This window comes from Chiloscyllium plagiosum, unplaced genomic scaffold, assembly GCF_037043375.1.
Source record: "Chiloscyllium plagiosum isolate Xiang-an unplaced genomic scaffold, Cpla_swu_hap1 HiC_scaffold_6, whole genome shotgun sequence".
In the NCBI taxonomy this organism is placed as follows: Eukaryota; Metazoa; Chordata; class Chondrichthyes; order Orectolobiformes; family Hemiscylliidae; genus Chiloscyllium; species Chiloscyllium plagiosum.
Window position 1 is genome coordinate 19,791,613 of NW_028270144.1, and position 16,680 is coordinate 19,808,292.

Sequence of the window (16,680 nt, forward strand, 5' to 3'; positions counted from 1 at the left end):
GGCTTGTGTACAAGGATCTCGGCTGACACTCCTGTTCCAGAAATGAAAGAAAGCTGGAGATACCATCTTTTACAAGGTCTCATGTTCTCCTTCAAGTGGAATATATATACAAATATACATCAATAATGATCCGAAATTCTCATCTCCCAAAACGCTGCAGAGGCTGAGGTTTAGAACTTTAGAACTGCCCTAAAACTGCCTGATGTGGCTCAGTATCAAATGTTGTCTGCTCATTCTCTGTGAAGTACCGCAGGACATTTATCTACATTAAAGGTGTTATATAAATGCAAGTCAGCAATGATTGGTGACATTTTCTGATATCCTGGAATTCCAAAAAAAATGTTATGAAGTAGTGCTATCTTAAAGTGTCAAATGTATTTTACTCCTTTGTTTTAGACATCAGTCTTGTTCCCAATCCCCACCAGAGGCAATAGGGCAGATAGAAAGAAACTAATAATTTCTTGAATTATCAATTAGTTCACCTGGTTAGCTAATCGAATAAGGACAAAAAGCTTGCCAAAAGAGGCAGATTTTGAGCTTTTTAAAGAAAGGTAGAGAGTTTAGGAAGGAACATTTGCAACTTGAGCCATTGGTATCTGAAGGTATGGCTGCCAATGAGGGAGCAATTCCAATCAGGGACACACAAAAGAGCAGAACTAAACAAGTGCAGCTATCCCGGAGGGTCGTGGGGTTGGAAATACACCGGGAAGGTACAGGAAGGAAGGAGCTAAACAAACCATTAAGAGTTTTAAAGTTGTGGCATTGTCAGACCAGGAAACAATGTAGGTCAGCAAGAATTGGGGTGAAGGGTGAACAGGACTTTTATTTGGTCACACACAGCACTAAGACCTATTACTGAACAAGAGATGATTCTGTGTTGAAGATGAGATTCACATTAAACGTTGTCATCCAGTAACTATAAAGTTAAGACTTACTGGGTTTTTAAAAAAACTGCTAAACAGATTAAAATTAAATTCTACACACATTATGATGTTCAAGTTTTGAATTTTGAATAATAAAACACTGATTTGTCTCTGCAAGTGACTATACTGGTTTCTTTCCGCATTTAAAGGAATGCACACAGTTAAAGGGGAGGTACTCGGTTTTCTTCAATATCTCTGCAATGAAGGCACTACCTCAACTAGTTGGGAATAGTTCACAATTTAGTATTGTCCATTTTGTGAAATGGTTGTTCAGACTTTTTTGCCAGTGTTGATAACAACAATCAACTAAGCTTTTCAATTACATGGGCATAACACAGAGCCCAATTCTGCCCTCGCCTCTAAGTTCAAAACATAAATGGGTCCATTCTGGATTACCAGAATGCAATCTGGAGAGCTCATCCATGAGACATATGAGCATTCAGTCCATTAAGTCTGCTCCACCATTCAATGAGATCATGGGTGATCTGATATTCTTAATTTCCACTTTTCTGCCTTATCACGTTAATCCTTGATTCCTTTAATAATTAAAAACCTATCTCAGCCTTAAATACACATAATGGTCTACTCTCTAGTCCTTTATGGTACAGAATTCCGTAGATTCACTACCCTCAGAGAAGAAATTCCTCCTCATTTCTGACTTAAATAGGCAACCCATCAATCTGAGTTTATATCCTCTGGTCATCGTCTCTCTGACAAGGAGAAACAACTTTGTTACATCTACCCAGTCAAGCTACTAAGAATATGATATGTTTTAATAAAGACTCCTCTCATTGTTCTAAACTCCAATGATTACAAACCCAACCCACTCAACTTGTCTGCAAAAGACAGTCCCTCCATACCCAAAATCAACCTAGTGAACTTTCTCTGGGCTATGTCCAATGTCCACATATCTTTCTGTAGAAAAGAGGAAGAAAACTTTCACAGTATTCAGAGTGCAGTCTGATTAGTGCCTTATATATTTTTAACAAGACCTCCCCATTTCTAGACACCATTCTTTTTGAAATAAAGGTCAACATTCCATTTGTTTTTCCCATTACCTGAGAACTTAACATGATAGATTAGATTAGATTACTTGCAGTGTGGAAACAGGCCCTGCGGCCCAACAAGTCCACACCGACCCGCCGAAGCGCAACCCACCCATACCCCTACAACCTAACACTACGGGCAATTTAGCATGGCCAATTCACCTGACCCCCACATCTTTGGACTGTGGGAGGAAACTGGAGCGCCCGGAGGAAACCCACGCAGGCACGGGGAGAATGTGCAAACTCCACACAGTCAGTCGCCTGAGTCGGGAATTGAACCCGGTTCTCTGGCGCTGTGAGGCAGCAGTGCTAACCACTGTGCCACCGCTTTTTGTGATTCTTGCATGAGGATCCCAAATCCCTCCTTGCTGCAATTTCCTGCAGTCTTTCCCCATTTAAATAATATTCAGCCGTTTTCTGCTTCCTACCAAATTGCATAGACATACATTTTCCCAAACGTTATCCCATCTGTCAGGTTTTTTTCCCCCACTCGCTTATCTTGTCTATATCCCTCTGTAGGCTCTTTGTGCCAATTCTTATTACTTGTCTTCCACTTATTTTTGTGTCACTGGCGATAGCACATGCTCTTCTGTCATCCACGTGGTTAACGAGGCCCTCGGATGGATTCCTACGACATTCCATTGGTTGGCTACACATCGCCATCCCAAAGTTTGGCTTCATAGGTTTCATCAATTTAATTTCAAAATCATGCTGGCTATAGTGCACAATAAAACTTCACAAACAAATTTTAACATAAATTTTTAGATTTAATTTTATTTTAGTACAATGTCCCTTGGTTATGGGTTGTCTTTTGTTTATTTAGTATAATTTGGTTTGATCGGTTTAGTAAAATAGTATAAAAATTGTTTATAAAATCATGAGGGGTAACGGATAGGGTAAATTGACAAGGTCTTTTCCCTTGGATGAGGGAATCCAGAACTAGAGGGCATAGGTTTAAGGTGAGAGGGGAAAGGTCTAAAATGGACTTAAGGGGAAACTTTACACGCAGAGGGTGGTGCATGTTTGCAATGAGCTACCAGTGGAAGTGGTGGAGGCCGGTGCAATTACAACATTTAAAAGGCATCTGAATGGGTATATGAATAGGAAGGGTTTAGAGGGATACAGGCCAAATGCTGGAAAATGGGGCTGGATTTATTTAGGATATTTGGTTGGCATGGACAGGTTGGTCAAAAGGGTCGGTTCCTATGCTGTATATCTCTGTGACCTTAACTGCTGTGATCTGACATAGTAGGCAGGAAGCAGACATATATAATGCTGTATGCTAAAATAAACCTATTATAAGCAATTGTATTACTGTTTGGTTTAGTACTTCACTAACTGGTTTGGAATTAACTTAGACTCTAGATTGCTGCCATCTGAACCAGGAATGAGACCAACACCAAGTCATCTGTGGTGGTCTATATTGCAATGTCTAACTCATTAAACTATTAATAGCTCCTCTTGCAAGTCTCATCGATTTAAGAGCATACTTGGGCAAAAACCACAAACGTAAATAATATATTTACATATTTTTATTGCGTGTACACGATCATTATTCCAAATTAGTCAAAAAATAAAAAAGAAACTTTAAAGATTTGAAATTAAAACACAGTAAAAGAAATCAATTTATTAATTATATACTATTATTAAAACATTTAATGATTGCTATTTTAAATGAGCAGCAAGTAATATTTTAGAAGCATGCTTCTTCTGATCCATAATCCACAAGGTAGTTAGAAATGGAGGAAGTTGTTTTTGTTCAGCTATCCAGAAAGTCCCAAACATCAGGAAATGATACAGGACAGAAGGGGACCTTTCTTCCTGAGAGAGAGCCATTTACTCCCAATGCGCAATGATCTTCTTCTAAAGCCATGCAAGGTTTCACCTTCTCAATGACATATCCAATTCTCTATTTCTTTAAATTCTTTCAAGAGCTGTGGCTTGGCCAGCATTTGCTCCCATCCTTGATAGCCTTTGAGAAGATGGTGGTGAGCTTCCTTCTTGTAACATCACAATTCATGTTCAGTAGTTACACTACAGTACTGTTAAAAAGGGAGTTTCAGGTTGCTGACCTAACAATAGTGAAGGAACAGCGATATAGTTTCAAGTTAGGATGGTGTGTCAAGGGAGTAAAAGTGTTGGCTGGGGCGCTGGTGAAGTGGGTTAAATTATCCTAGAACATATCAATCTATTTGAGTGCTGTTGTGGTTATTCATCCAGGCAAGTGGAGGGTACTCTATCACATTCTTGACTTATGCCTTGTTGATGGATTACAGGTTTTCATAAATGTACTATTAAATCTGCTTTCACAGCCCTTTCTGGCAGCACATAACAAATTGTGCAATTAGCTATTCTTAAGAAACAAATCTCATCTTATCTATAGGTCTTTCATTACACCAGTGATCATTTCCTAACAGATTCTTGGTGTATTCAGGAGCTGATTACAGGCATTGAATTGAAAAGATGCTTCCTCATACCTAACCTAAATTGTTGTTTGCTGACTTGAGGTCTCCTTTGTCTTACTCTCTCAATTTACTTTAAACTGGTTTACCTTTAAGATGACTGATCAGGTGCCTCATATGAAAGCTGAACATCCCAAGTTACTCCAGTTTAGGGTAATTGGCTAGTCCATTTAACCAGCTTGAGGAGAATTTCTTTTATTCATAGGGTGGTGAATCATTTGAATTGTCTACCCAAGAGGGCTGTGGAAGCCCGGTTTTTGAGTATATTTAAAGTGGGGTTTGATAAATTTTCATTATCAATGCCATAGTGGGTTTTGGGATAGCATGAGTAATAGACATTGAAGTACTCAAATAGTTATGACAGTATTAAGTAGCAGTCCACGGTTGATGGGCTGAACAGCCTACTTCTGTCTCTATGTTAACATTAATAGTATCACCTGTGGCTCCTGTCTGTATTGAAATGGCCAGTTGTGGCTCTGTGAACATAAGTGGAGACAATACAGTACGATCTGAATAGTACATGAGACAATTTGATCACATCATCTCTTACTTGTATTCTAGTATTTTGAAAAAGCTTAACACCATCCAGGGCAAAGCAACGGGCTTGATCCACCATCAACACACAGTGGCAATGTGCACACTATCTACAAGATGCATTGCGGCAACTTGCCAAGCCTCCTTCAACAGCACCTTACAAATCCTGACTTCTACCACATTATTAGACAAGGGTAGCAGATATATGGGAACACTACCAGCTGCAAGTTGCCCACCAAATCTCATATCTTCTGCCTTGGAACTATCTGCTACTCCTTCACTGTCACTAGGACAAAATCCTGGAACTCCCTTCCTAACATCACTATGGGTGTACCTATTCCATTTGTCTGCTGTTGGTTCAAGGTGGCAGCTCAAAATCACCTTCTCATTGACAATTAAGAATGGTCAATAAAAATTGTTCCTGTCAGCACTTTTAATGTTCAATTGATGAATTGAATAAACTGCTTAATTAAACTTTGACTGTCTTGAGTTTTGCTGGGTAGATGCAAAATTAAAAATATTCATTTAGAAGTCTTGCCATGCTTCATAAAGCCATCAAGACTGGAAGTTATAATGTTTTGTCAAATCTTTATAGATCATATGCTTGACCTCAGCTGGAATATTGCATCCAAGTATATCCGCTACACTTCAGAAAAGACATCAACACCATCTACAGGGTGTTAAAGAGATTTACCCGAATGATACCAGTGATAACAGACTTTAGTTATGTGGACATACTGAGGCTGTTCTCTTTAGAGCAAAAAGAAATTGAGGTGATTTCAAAATGGTGTTCAAAACTGATTACTTTTGCAAAACCCCTCAATGAGAAACCCTTCCCACTGGCAGGAAAAGATTAGTAAACAGATTTAAGGTAGTTACAAAAGAAAGAGGGATGAGGATTTTCTTTTGTTATTCAATGGCCATTCTTACCTCAGCCACTGACACTGAAGCTCAACACAAAAAGAGGCAAAGGACCTCAACTTTCCATTGAGCATTTTATAAACATCTGGTCCAAAACTGAGGTCAGCAACTTTAGCACATAACCGACATTTTCTCAGATGCCAGGAGCTGGTAGTAGTTATGCAGGTATCCACCAACACCTCCTCTAGATGTATCTTTTCTTCTTGTCCCATTACCCTTTCCTTTTCTCTCGCATGCTAATTACCTTTGTAACTTAATCACTCCTGCATCCAACTTATCACAGAACTTCCTTTGCCTTTATCTATACCATCTGGTACTGTCTGTATATTGGTTTATAAACTGTTAAATCCCTAACTACTTCTAGATGTGATGAAAGTTCATCGACCTGAAATTAATTTTTCTCTTTGCTGAATGTTTTTTCCAACATTTTCAATGTATATGCCTTTGAAAATGTTTTTAGTTAAATTGAATCATGATTAAACTTGACGTTACGTTGTCTTATAATATTTCTTCTGCGTAACAAAGTGTGGTAAGTGCTCTATACATCAGACCACATATTTTAGCAATCTCCCACAGAGGAAATTAAGTGACTGTATTCAGAGATTCCGAGTTACATTTAAACTAATTCTTTAAATAGCTTAGCAAGTTAACCACATTTAAAAAAAACATAGCTATCAGTAGACTTTCCATTATGTCTTTATGCATCCATATATAGTGCTTAAAAGCCCAGCTTTGGTACTGACACAAAGAATTTTCATTTGAGGCGTACATCAAGACTACATAATGCCCAAAAGTCCTTAAAGCCACCAAGTGTAGTATACTCAGACAATTTTCACAGACAATCTAGCACACTCAGCAATCTGCTGTCGTGATGAACAAATAGGAGAATTTCCCTGTTCTTCTTTAAATTATACTGAGCCATTTGTTTAAGAGGAAGACAGTCAGCTGACAGTACAGCCGAAATACTGGGCACGTTTTTCCCCTCTCTGGAGGCACAGACGTAGACCACAATGTACTGTAAATGCAATGGTGAGGCTAATAGTGTTCACTCTTATTAATGTCCAAAGCAGACAGTGATTTTCGGTAGTAGATGCATGGTTACGCATGAAAATCCAAAGATTATTGTGCAAGATATCCCACTCTGCTTATAGCAACACAAAGACATAATTTCACTGTCTGCCTTACTGCTGAAATGTATCAAGCAGCATGAAATTCCTACAGTTGCACCACAAAGATAGACTAAACTAACAGGAAGCTAGGCCTTTTCTCTTTCCTAAGCATCCGGTCAATAATAACGTTAAGTCTTAATTATTGGTAAATGACATTGCTAGCAATAGCAGAGTGCAGGTATGGAGATCAAGCACTCATGGGGAAAACCCAATATGGATAGACTACAAGCCCATGGCTAACGGAGGATTGTAATTTAGAAGTTATAACTTTATTTCCTTTTTGCAATTTTATATTAAGAACTGCTTTAACATATTTTAACATGCCTTTACTTTTCTACTTTTTATTTAAGATTTTGTACCTAGGTATCTTGTGCCTAAGATAGTGCTGTGAATGGTGACACTGTAAACTTGCTCCTGTACTCCTGAATCCCTGTACCTGAGTATAAGTGACCATAAATCCTTATTCTGTGCTAGTCTACATGCCAATCCTCCAGCTTGTAAGTGTTGAAAATTTTTATAGAAGTACATTTCACTTTCCCTGTGTGTCTTTTATTGTCTCTTCTTAGTCAACTTTTCTTCCATTCCCTTATCTTGCTTTCTGACCTTGAAGTGATAACGAATCATTATTCTATTTGACACTCTATTGCTGCAACTAGGCTTCCAGATGTCCTGAAGACAACACCATGCTGTTTGGATTATCCCACATGCAGCAACTTGTCAAGTAAAAAGAAATTGAATGCCACGAATAAGTCAAATAAAGGCTCGGTGGTTGTTGTTAATTTTGCAATATTATGGTAAAAGTGGACTTAATTGCTCAAAATAATCAACATGTTACAAACTAGTCCTTTGTAACGTAGTCTGATGGAACTAAAAAATTCTTATCAACATAGGCATGGTCAGTTTAAGTGACAGGTGCAATATCTTAAAGATATGTCACTAGTTCACAACTCTTTCACAAGTAGTTTAGCCTCATTTACTAATTTAAAAATTATGACCTAAATAAAATATAGACAACTTCCAGTCTTCCAAATTCTTTTTGTCACTGTTCAGGCTTTTGGAAAACAGAATAGTGCAATTGTCAAATTTTTAAAAATTGAATAAACCACACTACACAATTCAGATTGACTCAATTATTTTTGTCAATGATCAAACACAACAATATCAGTACATCTTGATGATTTAATTTTGGGGGAGTGTTAGACAAAACTAGTTTCCATCAATATATGTAGTCACCAAGAGGTCTGACTGGGAATCAGAAGAATACTGTTTGCCCAGTGGTGAGAATGTGGGGATGTTTAACATAGAGACTGGTTTGGGTGAATAATATAGATGTATGAGAGGTGAAACATGGAGGGACATAATCAAATAAAAGAATATGTTGATAGATAAGATCAAGTAAGATGAGAGGAAGATTGTAATGGGCATAAATTCCAGCATGAGCCAACCACAATAAATGACATGTTCTATCTGTAAAATTTGGTGTACAGTGGGAGCCGGGGAAGCAGGAAGTCAGGAGAGGGCGTCAGGGGAGCATGGAACAGAGATTCAGACAGTAGGGGAGTAAAGGGGCTCATGCAGACAGGGAGAAGAGGGATGGTTGGGGGAGGTTTCGGACAGACAGGGATGAGAGGGGAATCAGACAGACGGAGGGGATGGAGGTATGTGAGGGGAGCAGTTCCAACACTGCACAGGAGGGAGAGAGGACAGACAGATTAAGGGCACAGAGAGGTGGTCAGGCAGATTCGGGGTGCAGAGTGTAGGTCAGGCAGACAGGGGGGCAGATCAGACAGACAGGGTGCTGGGGAGGAGAGGAATCTGACGTCAGTGTTGGGGGGAGGATTGGAGTCTGACAGAAAGTTGGGGGACAGGGAAGAGTCAAACAGAAGGGCAGGGAAGGTGGGAGCGGCAGGCAAACAGGAGGGTGGCAGGGGAATGGAAGTTTAGAGATGTGTGGCAGGGTTGGGGAGGGGGTAGGATGTGGGGTCGAGATGGGTGGGGTCAGACAGGGTGTGGGTTAGGTGGGGAGATAAGTGGGATTTGTCAGAAAGATCAGGAGTTTTAGGCATGGGATCAAAAGCAACACAGATGAGGGGGTTCAACACAGATAGGAGGTTGTGGGGGGTTCAACACAGACAGGAGGTTGGGGGGGTTCAACACAGACAGGAGGTTGGTGGGGTTCAACACAGACAGGAGGTTGGTGGGGTTCAACACAGACAGGAGGTTGGGGGGGGTTCAACATAGATAGCGGGGTAGGGGGGGTTCAACACAGACAGGGGGGTGGGGGGGTTCAACACAGACAGGGGGGTGGGGGGGTTTCAACACAAACAGGGGGTTGGGGGGGTTCAACACAAACAGAGGATTTGGGGGGGTTCAACACAGACAGGGGGTTGGGAGTGGGGTTCAACACAGACAGAGGGTTTGGGGGGGTTCAACACAGACAGGGGGTTTGGGGGGGTTCAACACAGACAGAGGGTTTGGGGGGGTTCAACACAGACCGGGGGTTTGGGTGGGGGGGGGGGGTTCAACATAGATAGGGGGTTTGGGTGAGAGAGGGGATGTCAGACAGAAAGGGGGATTTGGGTGAGCGGGGGTCAGACAGACAGGAGAGTTGGGGGAAGAGATCAAAGAAATGGGACCGTTGGGGGGGGTGGGGGAGATCAGAGACACGGGGCATTTGGTGGAAGGGATCAGAGAGCTGGGGCAGTTGGTGGTGGGAGAGATCAGAGAGACGGGGCAGTTGGGGGGGGGGGGGGATCAGAGAGACGGGGTGGAGGGTGGTAGACGCGGGGGGGGGGAGATCAGAGAGATGGGGTGGTTGGGGGGGGGGAATATCGGAGAGACAGGGCAGTTGGGAAGGGGTGAGATCAGAGAGACAAGGCGGTTGGGGGTGGGGGGAGATCAGAGAAACTGGGTGGTTGGGTGGGGGAATTGGAGAGATGGGGTGTTGGGGGGGGGATCATCAGAGACTGGGGGTTGGGGGGGGGAAATCAGAGACAGGAGGTTGGGGGGGGGGGGGGGGAGATCAGACAGACAAAGGATTTGGGTGGGTGGGAGATCAGACAGACAAAGGATTTGGGTGGGTGGGTGGGTGGGTGGGGAGGGGGGTGTCAGACAGACAAAGGATTTGGGTGGGTGGGTGTCAGACAGACAAAGGATTTGGGGGGGGGGGGTGTCAGACAGACAAAGGATTTGGGGGGGTGTCAGACAGACAAAGGATTTGGGGGGGGGGGGGTGTCAGACAGACAAAGGATTTGGGGGGGGGGTGGGGGGGTGGGGGGGGGGGTGTCAGACAGACAAAGGATTTGGGGGGGTGTCAGACAGACAAAGGATTTGGGGGGGTGGGTGGGTGGGGGGGGGGTGTCAGACAGACAAAGGATTTGGGGGGGGGGTGGGGGGGTGGGGGGGGGGTGTCAGACAGACAAAGGATTTGGGGGGGTGTCAGACAGACAAAGGATTTGGGGGGGGGGTGTCAGACAGACAAAGGATTTGGGGGGAATGTCAGACAGACAAAGGATTTGGGGGGGTGGGTGGGTGGGGGGTGTCAGACAGACAAAGGATTTGGGGGGGTGGGTGGGTGGGGGGTGTCAGACAGACAAAGGATTTGGGGGGGTGGGTGGGTGGGTGGGGGGTGTCAGACAGACAAAGGATTTGGGGGGGTGGGTGGGTGGGGGGTGTCAGACAGACAAAGGATTTGGGGGGGTGTCAGACCGACGGGGGGATATGGGGGGGTGGGTGGGTGTCAGACCGACGGGGGGATATGGGGGGGTGGGTGGGTGTCAGACCGACGGGGGGATATGGGGGGGTGGGTGGGTGTCAGACCGACGGGGGGATATGGGGGGGTGGGTGGGTGTCAGACCGACGGGGGGATATGGGGGGGTGGGTGGGTGTCAGACCGACGGGGGGATATGGGGGGGTGGGTGGGTGTCAGACCGACGGGGGGATATGGGGGGGTGGGTGGGTGTCAGACCGACGGGGGGATATGGGGGGGTGGGTGGGTGTCAGACCGACGGGGGGATATGGGGGGGTGGGTGGGTGTCAGACCGACGGGGGGATATGGGGGGGTGGGTGGGTGTCAGACCGACGGGGGGATATGGGGGGGTGGGTGGGTGGGGGGTGTCAGACCGACGGGGGGATATGGGGGGGTGGGTGGGTGGGGGGTGTCAGACCGACGGGGGGATATGGGGGGGTGGGTGGGTGGGGGGTGTCAGACCGACGGGGGGATATGGGGGGGTGGGTGGGTGGGGAGTGTCAGACCGACGGGGGGATATGGGGGGGTGGGTGGGTGGGGAGTGTCAGACCGACGGGGGGATATGGGGGGGTGGGTGGGGGGGGAGTGTCAGACCGACGGGGGGATATGGGGGGGTGGGTGGGGGGGGGGGAGTGTCAGACCGACGGGGGGGATTTGGGGAGGGTGTCAGACCGACGGGGGGGGATTTGGGGGGGTGGATGGGCGGGGGGGTGTCAGACCGACGGGGGGATATGGGGGGGGTGTCAGACCGACGGGGGGATATGGGGGGGTGGGTGGGGGGTGTCAGACCGACGGGGGGATATGGGGGGGTGGGTGGGGGGTGCCAGACCGACGGGGGGATATGGGGGCTGTGTGGGTGGGGGGGGGTGTCAGACCGACGGGGGGATATGGGGGGGGTGGGTGGGTGGGGGGGGGGGTGTCAGACCGACGGGGGGATATGGGGGGGTGGGTGGGTGGGGGGGGGGGTGTCAGACCGACGGGGGGATATGGGGGGGTGGGTGGGTGGGGGGGGTGTCAGACCGACGGGGGGATATGGGGGGGTGGGTGGGGGGGTGTCAGACCGACGGGGGGGATTTGGGGGGGTGTCAGACCGACAGGGGGGATATGGGGAGGGTGTCAGACCGACGGGGGGGATTTGGGGGGGGTGTCACACCGACGGGGGGGATTTGGGGGGGGTGTCAGACCGACGGGGGGGGATTTGGGGGGGGGGGTGTCAGACCGACGGGGGGGGATTTGGGGGGGGTGTCAGACCGACGGGGGATTTGGGGGGGGTGTCAGACCGACGGGGGGGATTTGGGGGGGGTGTCAGACCGACGGGTGGATTTGGGGGGGTGTCAGACCGTCGGGGGGGGTGGGGGGATTGGGGGGGGTGGGGGGATTTGGGGGGGTGGGGGGGTGGGAGGGTGTCAGACCGAGGGGGGGGATTTGTGGCGGTGGGTGGGTGGGTGTCAGACCGACGGGGGGGATTATGTGGGGGTGGGCGGGTGGGTGTCAGACCGACGGGGGGGATTATCTGGGGGCGGGCGGGTGGGTGGGTGTGTGTCAGACCGACGGGGGGGATTTGGGTGGGTGGGTGTCAGACCGACGGGGGGGATTTGGGGGGGTGGGTGGGTGGGTGGGTGTCAGACCGACGGGGGGGATTTGGGGGAGTGGGTGGGTGGGTGTCAGACCGACGGGGGGGATTTGGGGGGGTGGGTGGGTGGGTGTCAGACCGACGGGGGGGATTTGGGGGGGTGGGTGGGTGGGTGTCAGACCGACGGGGGGGATTTGGGGGGGTGGGTGGGTGGGTGTCAGACCGACGGGAGGGATTTGGGGGGGGTGTCAGACCGACGGTGTGATTTGGGGGGGGTGTCAGACCGACGGGGGGGATTTGGGGGGGGGTGTCAGACCGACGGGGGGGATTTGGGGGGGTGTCAGACCGTCGGGGTGGGTGGGGGGATTTGGGGGGGTGGGAGGGTGTCAGACCGAGGGGGGGGATTTGTGGGGGTGGGTGGGTGGGTGTCAGACCGACGGGGGGGATTATGTGGGGGTGGGCGGGTGGGTGGGTGGGTGTCAGACCGACGGGGGGGATTACGTGGGGGCGGGCGGGTGGGTGGCTGTGTGTCAGACCGAATGGGGGGATGTGGGTGGGTGGGTGTCAGACCGACGGGGGGGATTTGGGGGGGTGGGTGGGTGTCAGACCGACGAGGGGGATTTGGGGGGGTGGGTGGGTGGTTGGATGTCCGACCGAAGGGGGGGATTTGGGGTGGTGAGTGGGTGGGTGGGTGGGTGTCAGACCGACGGGGGGGATTTGGGGGGATGGGTGGGTGGGTGGGTGTCAGACCGACGGGGGGGATTTGGGGGGATGGGTGGGTGGGTGGGTGTCAGACCGACGGGGGGGATTTGGGGGGGTGGGTGGGTGGGTGGGTGTCAGACCGACGGGGGGGATTTGGGGGGGTGGGTGGGTGTCAGACCGACGGGGGAGATTTGGGGGGTGGGTGGGTGGTTGGGTGTCCGACCGAAGGGGGGGATTTGGGGGGGTGGGTGGGTGGCTGGGTGTCAGACCGACGGGGGGGATTTGGGGGGGTGGGTGGGTGGGTGTCAGACCGACGGGGGGGTTTGGGGGGGGTGGGTGGGTGGGTGTCAGACCGACGGGGGGGGATTGGGGGGGGGTGGGTGGGTGTCAGACCGACGGGGGGGATTTGGGGGGTGGGTGGGTGGGTGGGTGTCAGACCGACGGGGGGATTTGGGGGGTGGGTGGGTGGGTGGGTGTCAGACCGACGGGGGGATTTGGGGGGTGGGTGGGTGGGTGGGTGTCAGACCGACGGGGGGATTTGGGGGGTGGCTGGGTGGGTGGGTGTCAGACCGACGGGGGGATTTGGGGGGTGGGTGTCAGACCGACGGGGGGATTTGGGGGGTGGGTGGGTGGGTGTCAGACCGACGGGGGGATTTGGGGGGTGGGTGGGTGGGTGTCAGACCGACGGGGGGATTTGGGGGGTGGGTGGGTGGGTGTCAGACCGACGGGGGGATTTAGGGGGTGGGTGGGTGGGTGTCAGACGACGGGGGGATTTGGGGGGTGGGTGGGTGGGTGGGTGTCAGACGACGGGGGGATTTGGGGGGTGGGTGGGTGGGTGGGTGTCAGACCGACGGGGGGATTTGGGGGGTGGGTGGGTGGGTGGGTGTCAGACCGACGGGGGGATTTGGGGGGTGGGTGGGTGGGTGGGTGTCAGACCGACGGGGGGATTTGGGGGGTGGGTGGGTGGGTGGGTGTCAGACCGACGGGGGGATTTGGGGGGTGGGTGGGTGGGTGGGTGTCAGACCGACGGGGGGATTTGGGGGGTGGGTGGGTGGGTGGGTGTCAGACCGACGGGGGGATTTGGGGGGTGGGTGGGTGGGTGGGTGTCAGACCGACGGGGGGATTTGGGGGGTGGGTGGGTGGGTGGGTGTCAGACCGACGGGGGGATTTGGGGGGTGGGTGGGTGGGTGGGTGTCAGACCGACGGGGGGATTTGGGGGGTGGGTGGGTGGGTGGGTGTCAGACCGACGGGGGGATTTGGGGGGTGGGTGGGTGGGTGGGTGTCAGACCGACGGGGGGATTTGGGGGGTGGGTGGGTGGGTGGGAGTCAGACCGACAGGCGGAATTTGGGTGGTGGGGGGGTGTCAGACCGACGGGGGGATTTGGCGGGTGGGTGGGTGGGTGTCAGACCGACGGGGGGATTTGGGGGGTGGGTGGGTGGGTGTCAGACCGACGGGGGGATTTGGGGGGTGGGTGGGTGGGTGGGTGTCAGACCGACGGGGGGATTTGGGGGGTGGGTGGGTGGGTGGGTGTCAGAACGACGGGGGGATTTGGGGGGTGGGTGGGTGGGTGGGTGTCAGACCGACGGGGGGATTTGGGGAGTGGGGGGATTTCGGGGGGTGGGGGGGTGGGAGGGTGTCAGACCGACGGGGGGGATTTGTGGGGGTGGGTGTCAGACCGACGGGGGGGATTATGTGGGAGTGGGCGGGTGGGTGGGTGGGTGTCAGACCGACGGGGGGGATTATGTGGGGGCGGGCGGGTGGGTGGGTGTGTGTCAGACCGACGGGGGGGATTTGGGGGGGTTGGGTGGGTGGGTGGGTGTCAGACCGACGGGGGAGATTTGGGGAGGTGGGTGGGTGGTTGGGTGTCCGACCGAAGGGGGGGATTTGGGGGGGATTTGGGGGGGTGGGTGGGTGGCTGGGTGTCAGACCGACGGGGGGGATTTGGGGGGGTGGGTGGGTGGGTGTCAGACCGACGGGGGGGATTTGGGGGGGGTGGGTGGGTGGGTGTCAGACCGACGGGGGGGGAATTGGGGGGGGTGGGAGGGTGGGTGTCAGACCGACGGGGGGGATTTGGGGGGTGGGTGGGTGTCAGACCGACGGGGGGGGATTTGGGGGGTGGGTGGGTGTCAGACCGACGGGGGGATTTGGGGTGGTGGGTGGGTGTCAGACCGACGGGGGGGGATTTGGGGGGTGGGTGGATGTCAGACCGACGGGGGGGGATTTGGGGGGTGGGTGGATGTCAGACCGACGGGGGGATTTGGGGGGTGGGTGGGTGGGTGGGTGTCAGACCGACGGGGGGATTTGGGGGGTGGGTGGGTGGGTGGGTGTCAGACCGACGGGGGGATTTGGGGGGTGGGTGGGTGTCAGACCGACGGGGGGATTTGGGGGGTGGGTGGGTGTCAGACCGACGGGGGGATTTGGGGGGTGGGTGGGTGTCAGACCGACGGGGGGATTTGGGGGGTGGGTGGGTGTCAGACCGACGGGGGGATTTGGGGGGTGGGTGGGTGTCAGACCGACGGGGGGATTTGGGGGGGCGGGTGGGTGGGTGGGTGTCAGACCGACGGGGGGATTTAGGGGGGCGGGTGGGTGGGTGGGTGTCAGACCGACGGGGGGATTTGGGGGGGCGGGTGGGTGGGTGGGTGTCAGACCGACGGGGGGATTTGGGGGGGCGGGTGGGTGGGTGGGTGTCAGACCGACGGGGGGATTTGGGGGGGGGGGGTGGGTGGGTGGGTGGGTGTCAGACCGACGGGGGGATTTGGGGGGGGGGGTGGGTGGGTGGGTGTCAGACCGACGGGGGGATTTGGGGGGGGGGTGGGTGGGTGGGTGTCAGACCGACGGGGGGATTTGGGGGGGGGGGTGGGTGGGTGGGTGTCAGACCGACGGGGGGATTTGGAGGGGGGGGGGGGGTGGGTGGGCGTCAGACCGACGGGGGGATTTGGGGGGGGGGGGTGGGTGGGTGGGTGTCAGAGCGACGGGGGGATTTGGGGGGGGGGGTGGGTGGGTGGGTGTCAGAGCGACGGGGGGATTTGGGGGGGGGGGTGGGTGGGTGGGTGTCAGAGCGACGGGGGGATTTGGGGGGGGGGGGTGGGTGGGTGGGTGTCAGAGCGACGGGGGGATTTGGGGGGGGGGTGGGTGGGTGGGTGTCAGAGCGACGGGGGGATTTGGGGGGGGGGGGGGGTGGGTGGGTGGGTGTCAGACCGACGGGGGGAGTTGGGGGGGGGGTGGGTGGGTGGGTGTCAGACCGACGGGGGGAGTTGGGGGGGGGGTGGGTGGGTGGGTGTCAGACCGACGGGGGGAGTTGGGGGGGGGGGTGGGTGGGTGGGTGTCAGACCGACGGGGGGAGTTGGGGGGGGGGGTGGGTGGGTGGGTGTCAGACCGACGGGGGAGTTGGGGGGGGGGGTGGGTGGGTGGGTGTCAGACCGACGGGGGGAGTTGGGGGGGGGGTGGGTGGGTGGGTGTCAGACCGACGGGGGGAGTTGGGGGGGGGGGTGGGTGGGTGGGTGTCAGACCGACGGGGGGATTTGGGGGGGGGGGGTGGGTGGGTGGGTGTCAGACCGAAGGGGGGGATTTGGGGGGGGGGGTGGGTGGGTGGGTGTCAGAC

The 16,680-nt window shown here is 52.7% G+C and overlaps 1 protein-coding gene across 2 annotated transcripts in view; it reads right to left on the reverse strand.

Moving 5' to 3' along the window:
* ubac2 (UBA domain containing 2) overlaps nucleotides 1–16,680 on the reverse strand; it is a 246,884-nt gene that overhangs the window by 215,417 nt on the left and 14,787 nt on the right. The gene's annotated exons all lie outside the window — the stretch shown is intronic.